The following is a 12,548-nucleotide window of genomic DNA, read 5'->3' as shown; positions in this document are numbered from 1 at the left end:
AGTTAGGGTAGTAGTTAACGTGCAACAGCGGCGACTAACCGTCGTCACATAATGTAAAAAGAAAATTCAAAGAGGATCAGCGTGGGCTTGTTGGCGCATAACGTAAATGGAACTTAGAAGAACAGACTGTTGGGCGAGTTGGTAATGCATTCTGTAAAAACTGCGCGAGAAACGTGGACAAAGGGAGAAACGGACGACACAAGCGCATGTGTCGTCCGTAAGTGGAACAACGCACACTTGGACCAGGACGCAGTAAGAAACAGCGCTTGTGTCGTCCTGCTTACTTCGTCCCTGTCTAAGTGTGCGCTATTCCAGTTAGGTCAGAAGGCTGTCTTCTGAACCTTATTTTATACTTGGTGACGAAACAGCGCTAAGAGACGAGGACGGAAGGGCACACACACGAGCGCTTACTCACAACGGGTTTTTTATTAGCATCTGTGCGTCATATATATAGGAGGCACACGAAAAAAGAAGAGAAAAATTTCAACAATCCGGTACATTGCTGCTCCGCTCGTTACAAACATTCAATACCTAGCGACACATATCAAGAAACAATTTTATTTTTCGGTGAGTGGGAGTGACGCCATGCTTACACATGCGCCACCCTTACTATCTAAGTGTGCCGCTTGAATGATCAGTTTTGTCATCATGTCCGAAGAACGGCTGAACACATGCGTATCTTCAAAGCGTGGAACGCATGCACAATCTCGGCAATGTATGCCTAAATGACCGGAAACAGCTGAGTTAACGTTATAATAGTGCTCCTTAAGTCTTTCGTTCAAGCATCTCGCAGTTTGCCCGATATACACTCGCCCGCATGACAAGGGAATGGAATAAACTACACTGCGCGTGCATTCCACAAAACGTCCTCGGTGCAGCGTGTTACAAATGGCAACTGGCCAATTTCCCTCTTTATTTACGCGTCCACATAGACCTTGCAGTCGCTCAGGGGCAGTAAACACCACCTGGACTCCTGCTCTACTACCAATCTTCTTGAGGTTATGGGAAATGCGATGCATGTAAGGTACGACCACTACATCTTTTGGTTTCTCTGGACGCGTGATTTCACTGCTTGCTCTGACCTTGTGACGTCTCTGCAAACGCTCAGCCACCGAGGTTAGCATGGTTACTGGATAACCAGCTTCCCCCAGTCTGTTAGCTTGCGTGAGTAAGCTGTCTTCGACTCTGTGTTCACAGGATTTTTTTAGGGCGTTCACCAAACACGAAGAAATAATTGCACGTTTCACCAGTTTAGAGTGCGCAGATTTAAATGGGGGCACGGGTTTCTTGCCCCTCGACTCATACCCCCAACAGGTACTTCGGTCAGAGAAAAGCAGTCCTAAATTTAAAAATCTAATGAAGCCCTCAACGGGAACTTCATGGGTCAATTCTAAAGGATGAAGGCACTCTGAAAACACCTTCTTTGTGTTTGAAACAATGGGAATAAAATCTGCCGCGTTATTGCTTAAAACAACTAAATAGTCATCAACAAAACTGAACACCACGACTACATCCTTGTTCAGACGTTGGCTGAGAAGCCTGTCACGATTAGCCAAATATAAATCACTTGAACGAGGAGCGATACGAGATCCGATGCACACGCCGTTCTTTTGGGTTACAATGTTGTCATCCTATGTCGCAAAAGTTGAGTTCAAATAAAAGGATAGAAGTTCTAAAAATCTACTACAGGATAGACCTGACTCGTTCTGAAAACGAACCGCTCCAAGTTCATCAATGCTAGCACTGACGCAGCTCATCAGGTCGTTATGGGCAGGACTGGGCAAAGATACTTTGAAATTGTATCGCAATACGATACAAGATACTCACGCAAGAAGTATTGGAGATACAGATACAAGATACTGCCGCAATAATTGTATTCGATACGATACTTGGCAATTGTATCTTAAGATACTTCGATACATTCTCAAATTTGTTATTATAGATCCATATAATGTAGCAGCAAACGCCTATACACGAAAATGTCCGCTTGAAAATTTCTTAATTGTGACCTATTTTGTTTCACTTGAATGAAATGTCTGTTAGTATCTCAAAGGGTTTGCCCTTCTTGCTCAAAGTACAATAGTTTCCTTCCAAAACAACTTATTGGGGCTTGTTTTAGCTTCTTCACAGGACAAATCTTTATACACTTCGCTGACAGCGGTTCTTGCTTGTCATTTTGCAATTGATGGGAGTCGCTGCTCGGCTTGCCGACCAGCTAGCGGGTTGCCATATATTCACAATAACGTCAATAAGAAGCCTTCGCACGATGGCGCAAATACCGGTGTGGGCTTTTACCTTGTCCGTAAAAGACAGTTTGCACAATATCGTATATACGGACAGGTGTACAGCAGCCAGAAGGCTGGTAGGGACTTTGGTGGGGGGGGGGGGGGGGTAACGCATGGTGTATACGGTGTTTGAGACCGTTCGCTAGCGGCCCGGCCGGCCCAAATGACCGTCTCCGTCCCATTTGTTTTCATTTTCTAAATAAGTATGTTCGTGAGCTACAGAGACCTGACTGGCCTCAAGCACTTTCGTGAGGAACATGTAGTCATCATGCGGTGAAGCATAACCGTGGAACCAAAACTCTATATTTCAATCCGCGTCCAGATTTCACTCTTTGTGTAAATCGGTGTCGATGTTTCTCGAATTCTGACTCCAAATCCCCTTCAGAAATGACCTATATATGAGTTATGGGAACGGCTTCCTTTAAATGGCAACGCCATTTTGTTCGAACTCCCTCCGACCCCACCATCTTCACTGTCCCGGCCCTTGGAGCTAAGTTTCGCGACTGCGGCTCGCCGGCTATACAAGCTGAGTTTCAGACCCCTGGTGTATACGTAGATGACGTAAAACTGCAGTGAATTTCCATTTTCTACTTAGCTGCTGGCGTGAGAGATTATTTGTTGATATACTCACTAACGTGCAACCTTTAGCAGTTTTTATTCAACGAGAGAATATGTGCAACACAGAAATGTGTCAGGCGTATTGTATAGTTGCACAAAGCGTCGCAGTACCCCGCCGCTGTACGGGCTACTACCGCATATTTATTTTATTTATTTATTTATTTATTTATTTATTTATTAATACTGTCAACCCTCTGTTGAGGGTCCTTACAGGGAGGGTAGAAATATGCAAAAAAACAGACAAACAGGTATGTCAAGTGGCAGCGCACTCATTTAAATACATGTCTAACAATTTTTCAAATTGGCAAACATCACTTGCATTTAGTACACAGCTTGGCAACACATTCCAAAGTTTAATCACAGCTGGGAAAAAAGAATGACGAAACACATCACTGCGAGCGAAATATGTGGCCATTAGTAATACAAAAATATTTAGGAAGGCCTAAAACAGGAAAACAAATATTAGTAAAATAAAGAGGTGATTGTGTATCAAAGGTTCACATTGAATGAGTGCAGAAACACGATACAGACGGCGCCCTTAATAGCTATGAGCATGAAGTATCGTCAACTTAAATGTTGAGACAATAGAAAATTCAGTGCCTATGGAAAATTGCCTGAAACGGCTCGTTGGGACGCTCATGAGTAAAACGGAACATTCAGTGAAACAACGTTTCTCGAATCCTCTTCCTAACATCTTCAAGATGGCTCCTAATTATTTCCATTATTATAATGCAAACTCAATTTCGCTATTTTCGCAAGCGGTAAGCAGAATATTTTGTACTGTATACTCGAGGCATGCCCACATAATAATATGTTTGTTTTCAAGATTGACTTGGCAACGTGTAAGTGTGTAAACAGTAGTAGGAATAAAGCAGACAGTTAGAAGAATAAAAGCAGAAATGTTATTTTGGGAGCGCGTTACAAAAGACATACTGCAGTGACCAGACCGGAAAAACAGTGCAGAGACTTAGGCAGTGTAGGGATGGAAAATGACAGCTAAGAAAGTGCTTGTGCTAATAATCAAATTATGATTTCACAAATTCTTTGAAGAAATGTAGCAGGAAGTGAAAAATATGATATGCCAAGATATTTTCTGTTATCAAAACGCTCGCTCTATTAGATCTAATAATAATAATAATAATAATAATAATAATAATAATAATAATAATAATAATAATAATATCTGGGGTTTAACGTCCCAAAACCACGATATGATTATGAGAGACGCCATAGTGGAGGGCTCCGGAAATTTCGACCACCTGGGGTTCTTTAACGTGCACCCAAATCTAAGTAGACCTCGCATCAGTACCAGTGGTGCTAATGTTGTTAGAATATTATTTGCATGTAAGTTAATTCATTGCATGCAAGTCAAACTTACATCCACGAAATCCTTCAAATCACTGATATGTAAAATCCACGCGACGCAAAGCAACCCCATGCTTGCACGCATCATATTTCGTTACGGAGCAAGACGCGAGCGAATCTTCAATAACGACACTGTAACACTGTAACTGTAGTACGCGGCGCAGGACAGTGGCAAAGAGCAAGTGTCGCGATATTGGCGCAACTAAAAAGAAAAAGAAATTGAGAAAACAAAAGGCTGGGCGTAGACGTCCGCGTGCTTGTCTTCCTGATCTTGTGCCCTCACTGGATGACTCTGGCGTAAAAATAAACTTACGTCACTGCCCTTAGACTTATCCAGATGGCTTAGTGGCACCAGTACCATCTTGAGAAGCGGAGCTTGGCCAGCGATTATTGTTTCGCATGGTTGTGTTCCGATAGAAGTATCTTGTATCTTAAGATACACGATACATTATCGAATGTATCGGAAATACAGATACTGATACGTGTCTTTCGAGACGTATCGCGATACAGATACAAGATACCCATAGAGTATCTAAGATAGTATCTAAGATACATGTATCTTCGATACTGCCCAGCACTGGTTATGGGTTATTGAATAGTATAAATCTTTTATGTCTATCGAGAAGGCACTAAGCCTGTCCTCATGTCTGTTACTAAAAAATTCGACGACCTGCGCGGAGTTTTCAACGACGAAGGGATCATCACACGGTAAAATCCTTAAAATCCTGCAAAAATTGGGCGACACATTTCTGCCATGTACCGTTCTCCGAGACTACACTGCAAACGCAAACTAGCCGAATTGGGCGTTTTAAGGGCTACAATCCTTCTTAATACTACCTTCATCTGGACAGTACTCCCTTAGGGTGTAATGAGGTGGGTGTAATAAAGTTCTGCGTCCTCAATTTTACTTCGTTAAGAAATTATGTGGAAGAAAGGAGGTAAATTCACTATATTACGCCATTCGTCGAATGGAGTTCCAAGAACAAAAAACTCCCATCTCATTTCCTCTGGCATATTTTCTCTATTTTTTCCGAAGCTTTCCATAATGCCTTCAGTGCTGGCGGGCATGTATGCAGCTGTGCGGGGGAAAGAAGTAAAAGAAAGAGGCGGCATGCTTCAGCGCACTAAAAATCCCTTGCACAGATAGCCCAGAGAAAGAGATATACGCGACCCTCCGAACGGCTGGAGAGGAAGCGGGGAAGCCCTTTGGCCTTGGCGGCTGCAGCCTACTGCGGCCCGCCCCCGCCAGGTCAAAAGCAAGCCAGACGAGTCGCAAAGCTTCGCGCCGCATGCGCGCGCGAAGAAAAAAAACCTAGAAAAAAAGAAAGAAAAGCGAGGAGGGAGTCGTTCCCGCGGCTGCGCGATCGTCGTAGCTAGGCCGGCTACGCCAGCTAGGCCTTGTGAACGCCACTTCTCAAGCGATCAGCTGTGTCGGTCGTGTGTGCGCGTTTTGTGCCTGCAGCCTCACTGTGTTCTCGCCGCTAGATGTGATATGCGCGGTTTGACGACAGTGCGACATGCTGCGCTGCGAGTGCGATAATCGCGACGGCCTGTCGACTCAAGCGAGCGTGCCGCTGTGCATTACCAAGCAGATGATGGGCACCCTGCATGCTCGGCACAGTCAGGAACAAAAATGGTAAGTAATACTGATGTTCTCTCTCTTTGCGAGCCCTTATCGTCGCTTATGCACCTGTAGATGACCTTCTGCACATTGCGTCGCTTGAAAAGTGCAATGAAAAGCAAAAAAAAAAAGAAAGTAAAATCGGCATGTCAAGCTTGCGAAATGCCCGCCAGCGCACCATGAGCGTGGCATGTAACCCATGCCGTACATTACACGCATGTCATTCATTGTTTCCATGTTACCAGCTGTCATTTATGTACGTCATACAGTCACGTCACGCTATACCAATCTTGGTATGATATCAAGTTAGAGAACCGGACGTGAGTGCACCAGGCTCCATGCCGTAAATGACATACATGCCGTTATTTTCATGTTACTATATGTCATTTATGTTCGTCGCACAATCACGTCACGCTATATCAATTTAGGTGTATGTCAAGCTAGCGAACCGGCCGCGAGCGCACCATGAGCGTGGCGTGTGTACATGACATGCATGTCATTATTTTCATGTTGCCAGCTGTCATTTATGTTGGACGTACAGTCACACTGCACAATACCAATTTTGGTGTATATGAAGCAGGCGAAACGGTCACTAGCGCCCCCGAGACCATGTTGTTGTCAAAATAACGCCATACATGACAAGCGTGTCATGATTTGCACGTTAGAAACTGTTGTTCATGTGCGTCATACACTCTTGTGACGCCATACCTATTTTGGTAAATATCAAGTTAACGAAACAGTCGCAAGAGAACCAAGGGAGTGACGTGTAAATCATGTGGTTAATGAAATGCATAGCAAGATTTTCAAGTTGAGACCCATCATTCATGTTCTTCATGCAGTCGTGTCATGCCACACGAATTTTGCATACATCCCATTAACGAAACAACCACACGAGCTATGAGTCGTAGGCGGCTATATATATAGGTAGATAGATCCGTTCAAAGTCGTAGAAGTGTTTAACAAATGCTTCGCATTTAAGTCGTTAAACTCGGATAGCAATGATGTGTGATGCATGTTTTGGAACTTCTGTGAATATCACTCATGCTTCACACGACCAGTCAATCGACCCAGGAGTGCGCCCTGATAAAGTTGTTTGCACGATATAATTTTCTTGCCTGCGATAAAGCATGAATGAGGCATGATGCTTTCAGGGAATATACATTAGAGCAAAAGACCACGGTTATCACATTGTCACATGAAGGAATGTGCATAAAGGACAACTTTGTTTTCGATTTATTCTTTTCTCCAACTTCATTTGCTTGTTTTAATCCTTCATCATCGTGCCAATTTGCGCACATTGACATGTGACAAGACCGTGCGCTCTCATTTTGCAGCATCTACCTCGGATGCAGTCAACTACCCTGGACATCTTTCTCCCGCCATGCAACTGTGAGAACCCACCGAAGCACAGATTGTCAGGAAGTGAAAAGACTTTTTGGCAACAATTTTGCATTGCGCACTCTGCCCGTCTCCTGAAATAGCATATTAAGGTACATAAGCACTGTACCTTCATACATATGCATCAAGGAACAGTGAAATAGCATATCAAGGTACATTAACATCATTAGCTTGGATTCATTTAGCTAGAACGAATAAATCGTGTTAAAGCTATACAATGACGGCCATATCATGTGACAGACATCTGCTAAGTGCAGTGTGTATTGTGAAGCACATGCGTTTTATGGTATTGAATGAATGGATAAATGTTTATTCCAGCAAAATACAGAAAATGGGCCTCAAGTGAAAAGCGACAATGGTAGCTTGAGAAGTGCACAAGGCCCAGTAGAGCAAAAAGAGAGACAGAGCAGCAGAATCATGTGCACGTTCAAAGGCAAAACATATACGCATACAAAAAGAAGCAGGAAAGACAAAGCAGAAGAAACGTGCACATTCAAAGGCAAACACCTATGCCATCTGCAAAGTGACAAAATCAAAAAGGGTAAACATTTACGCTAGTGAAAACAATGAAAATCAGAAAACAGTTAAAACAGAAAAGAACGGCCATTCAACGGCATGGAAGGAATGCAACTTCATTGGTCACGTATCAACAGTGGAATTTGCCAAGGTTACATGTGCATATTCTTAGCCATTAGGAGATGTACAAGGCTAATTTAATCGCATTGACATAAGTCAGCTGTTGAGTCTGTTGAACAAGATTGTTGAATCATCTTGTTTATTCCCTCTCGTTAATTTGCTGTTTTGCATTATGTTGCCATAGTTTTCAAGGTCAATACATAGTATCATGACTGTTGACACAATTTGACAAGGTGAAAGCGCTGTTATTGTGCCCAGGCCTTAGTTTATCCTCATTAGAAGTGCGCTGTTTATTTTTGCCATGGTTCAGTGCCAAGTTGCCCAATATTCACTCCTAAACAGAGTAGGTGCGGTTAATCAAGACCTTGCTAACATTCACAACCCTTTTAAAGTGTACTTATAATGATAACTTTACTGACATCAAAAACTACCCACATAATGGTAAACATGGCAAGAGTACACTTCTGGTGGTGTTTCGCATTTTTTTACATCCGTTTGTTTTTCGCCCTGTGCACACGAAGTGAAACGCTCACAAGGAAATACTTAGCAGCATCTCAATTTTGTATTTATTTCGTGTTTTGGCAAAATGTCTGCAATAAGGATAGTCAAGTGCGAATCTTCGGCAAGACATTCATTTTTATGTATACAGAAATCTTAGTGGACTTCCTTTTTGTGTAAGTTTCAGGAATACACTTCTGGCAAAGCAGCAAGTGTTGCTTGCCCACCAGTCTGTGTTCAAGACAAGTGTATTGTGGGCATGAGTGTCGGCAGGATTTTGTCTTGGGGGTGCAAGGCGGCGTAACGTGTCGGCCTGGTGAGCAGGAGAGCATTGGTGTAGCTTGGGTGGGGTCAAGTGCTGGTGTGTCTTGATGGCGGCAGGTGTCCTTTGTGCAAACCCCTGTCGACACCCATGATCGTGGGAACACCCTGATGTGCGTCACTTTACACTATGTCGAACAGCTCGTACATCTTACCACATTTAGGCCAACACTGGTATTGATGCAGAGTGTTATGCGCAATACTGCGTGCAACCTTTCTGATATCGTGTGCATTTGAAAATTTCGCATTGTTTAAAAAAAACGCTGAGTGGACCCAGTGTTATTCAGCAAACAAGTCTTAACAGGGGCAGCTGGGCGAGTTGGTGTATATTCATAGTTAAAGAGGGTGCAAAAAAAATCACAGCACAGAGAAATGAAGGGGACAGGATGACGCGCTACTAGCAACTGAAGTTTAATCGAAACCACAGAAAGATGTAAACACACAGTACGAAAAAATTACAAGACTAAACAATCACACATCCATAGAGGAATGTCCCATGTGGGACCTTTGAGGTATTATGAATAAATGAATAAAATAAAAAGGGGGCAGACAGGACAATGCGCTACCAGTAACTGAAGTGTAATCAAAACCACAGAAAGATATACGCACATGACTAAAAAAGCCAAGCACATGTTCAACTTCAGTTGTTAGTAGTGCGTCGTTCCGTCCCCTTTGTTGCTATGTGTTCTGATTTTGTTTTCACGTTTTCCTTACCTATGAACTGAACTCCTGACTGTTTCACAGTCTCTATATATGTGTGGTCAACTTTTATTCATCCTCATGGCATATCAAGTCCTAGGATCCAATGTGCAAAGCGACCAGTCACTATTTACAGGAATTTTTTAATTTAGTGCCTGTGATTGCCTAATTGCAAGTTGACGTTGCAGCCATGGTGCTTGGATTATTTTCAATGTGGTAATTATGCGTAAGCCATCAAGTGAGGAATTAAGGATGAACTTTTGAGTTACAGATGGCACTAGCTGGCATAAAAACATTGAAGCATGGCTGTACTTGTTATGCATATGAGAAGTATTGGTACGTTGCAGTCATGTGATTATGCCGACAAGTTCCCAAGCACACTTCCAGAAATTTACGATGGCTTCAAGGTATCTGTGAGTAAATATGTACAGCAACATATGAAGGTAACCTTGTAATTTTGTAGGCATTGCTGAATGCTTTTATGCACCTTGGTAAGTGGACCTACAGTCAACACCACAGGTCTATTTTGGGCTTTTTTTTAGGAAACTCAACTCCAAAATCATGTGCGACATGTTTTGATGCCATAGGGCAAACTAATGCAATAAAAAAGTGTACAACTGCCTGTCTACACGGTTTCATATTTCCCAAAAGTGATGCTAGCCTTATTGTACTAATTAGTTGCCTTCGTGTGTAGGCTGACACCAAGTTCTTTGGGTAGCTTATTTTTTTGGATTGTACTTACATACTGGCACGGTGAAGGGCACACGTCAGTGCGCATCATGATCAGATTTTACACCCTACTTTCGTGTTGCTTTAGTGCTGTGAATTATGTATAGTGCTTAGGCTGTACTGTATATGTTGTTCCACGTGTTCACTTTGGGAGTAGGTTCTGTGCGCGATGATGGAAATATACACCTATATCCTTACATTGACACGAGAACGGCTGCTGTTTTGATTCCAATAAAATGTTGCAACCACTGGTTCTTGTATCAATTGAAGTATGACTACTTGTTGTGCATGCAAATTGAAGAAATGAATTTGTGCTTGCAAAACAAATTGCTGAAACACTGCCTGCTCAATGTAACTGCTTGTGTTTTATTACCAAACACATTGAACAGATGATTCACAGATTATGACACGTTGTAGAAGATAGGCAACAGAAAGTTAGACAGGAAGTCATCACTGTGTTCTAACGTAGATTGGGTGATCTTTTATCAATAGTAGCATAATTGAAGGTTGCTGTTGTATAAATAAAGTTTAACGTAGTGTGCAGGTGGACGAGGGAGTGCACATATGATAGTTTTTCCAGTTTTCTGCATATTTGCTACAGTCCTCGTGTTTCTGTGTTACGATTGTGAAATTCTGAATTGCAAACAAGCCAACCTCTCTGCTGCTGTGGTGAAGTCATTCAACAGAACCAAATTTTCTCAAGAACAGCTGTTCCATTGAGGAAGAGGGTATATGCTTTTTTTTAATGGGTACTGCATCATCTGTCTGAGGGGAGGGCCAAGTACACATGGACGTTCACAAGAGAGAAGTGCAAGTACATTAACTTTTTTGTTTTGTGGGAGACCTGTCACTGGTAAACTGGGGAGGTTGTCCTTGACCTTGGGGCACGCGTTAGGCATTCGCTTTAACGCGATGGCGTGATGCTTAACAATAAAAGCTAATTAGTAAGAAATGTAGGTAGTATCCGAGTATGAAAGCAAATAAATACTGAATATGCATTATAGAGAATCAGTGAATGCCGTGCTAAAGCGTGCATTGCGAATAAGCGCTAATTGCGGAAATAGATAAGCGTTCAGCTGCTCAGAAGGCGCTGCTGCCCCTAGCTGCGTGCAGCTCGCGGCTGTACGCGCGCATTCAACGCACTTTATGTAGGCGCGTTACAATGTCCTTGTAACTCTGGAATTTTCTGCGTGTGTAATTTTCATATGCGAACTCAGGCGGTCCGCGCTAAAGAGTGCATTGCGAATAAGCGCTAATTGCGGAAACAGATTTTTGTTCAGCTGCTCAGAGCGCGCTGCTGCCCTTGCATGCAGCTCGCGGCAGTACGCGCGCATTAAATGCGCTTAAAATGTAGGCGCGTTACAATGTTCTTCTAAGTCGGGCATGTGCGTGTGTAACTTTCATATGAGAACGCAGGCGGTCTTCGAACCGCTCGTAACACGCTGCCGCATCTGGACGCGCGCAGTTCGCGGCTGCAGAAATAACGAAAATTGCTCCACAGCATACGCTCATGGAATGCACATACGTTCGCTCATCTGAAGATACCTTTGTCACGCTGGTATTCACGAATTTAACGCGAGCGAAGAGGGCACACGTTTATAATTTTTATAGCGGCACGACACGGTGAACCGGAGAATTCGGAGCCGAGGGTGTTTACGTCGATCGGCTCGGCCTGCATGACGCCCCACAAATTATGTATTGACCTTCCGCAAGAGCAAACACACGCCGATGGTACAAGAACAGAAGTTCGAAGTTGTACCGACGGGTTAGCAGCCGCTTTGTACATACATTGGTACATATATAAGCCCACGAAAAAAGCCAGCTTGCAAGTGGTGGCGCTGTGGTGTAATCGTTGTAGTGCTTGCTTTAAGTGCGTGTGGTCGCGAGTTCGATTCCTGTGTCGTGCGTACTTGTATGCAAATGTCATGGTTGTGCATAAATACTTTGATGTCCGTTTTCTATTATGTCCTAGTGATGAATAGTAGCGGAAATTGGTCGGTAAACGTAATATAGTGCCTAAAATATACTTCTTTTTTTTCATTTCGCGACCGCTCTAGGGCCTCGTATAAAAGGAGGCTTTAACAGCTTTCAAAAGAAGCAGAAAAACTCTCAATGCGCTCTGTTCAAGCCCCCAAAATGGGTTACATAAACACACCAACATTACCTCCAAAAGGAGGCTTTAAAAGCTCTCAAAAGAACCAGAAAAACTTCCAATGCGCTCCGTTCAAGCCCTCAAAATGAGTTCAATAAAAACACAAATTTACCTCCTTAGTTCCGTCTAATCACTCCCTCCTTTTGAACCTCCTTTTGAACCTCCTTTTGAACCTCCTTTTGAACCTCCTTTCGAAGGGGGTTTTTCGTAGTACCTTTAGGATGCA

This window comes from Rhipicephalus sanguineus, chromosome 2 (assembly GCF_013339695.2).
Source record: "Rhipicephalus sanguineus isolate Rsan-2018 chromosome 2, BIME_Rsan_1.4, whole genome shotgun sequence".
Taxonomy (NCBI): domain Eukaryota; kingdom Metazoa; phylum Arthropoda; class Arachnida; order Ixodida; family Ixodidae; genus Rhipicephalus; species Rhipicephalus sanguineus.
The sequence above is the reverse complement of the archived record's forward strand: the minus strand, read 5'-3'. Positions refer to the sequence as shown.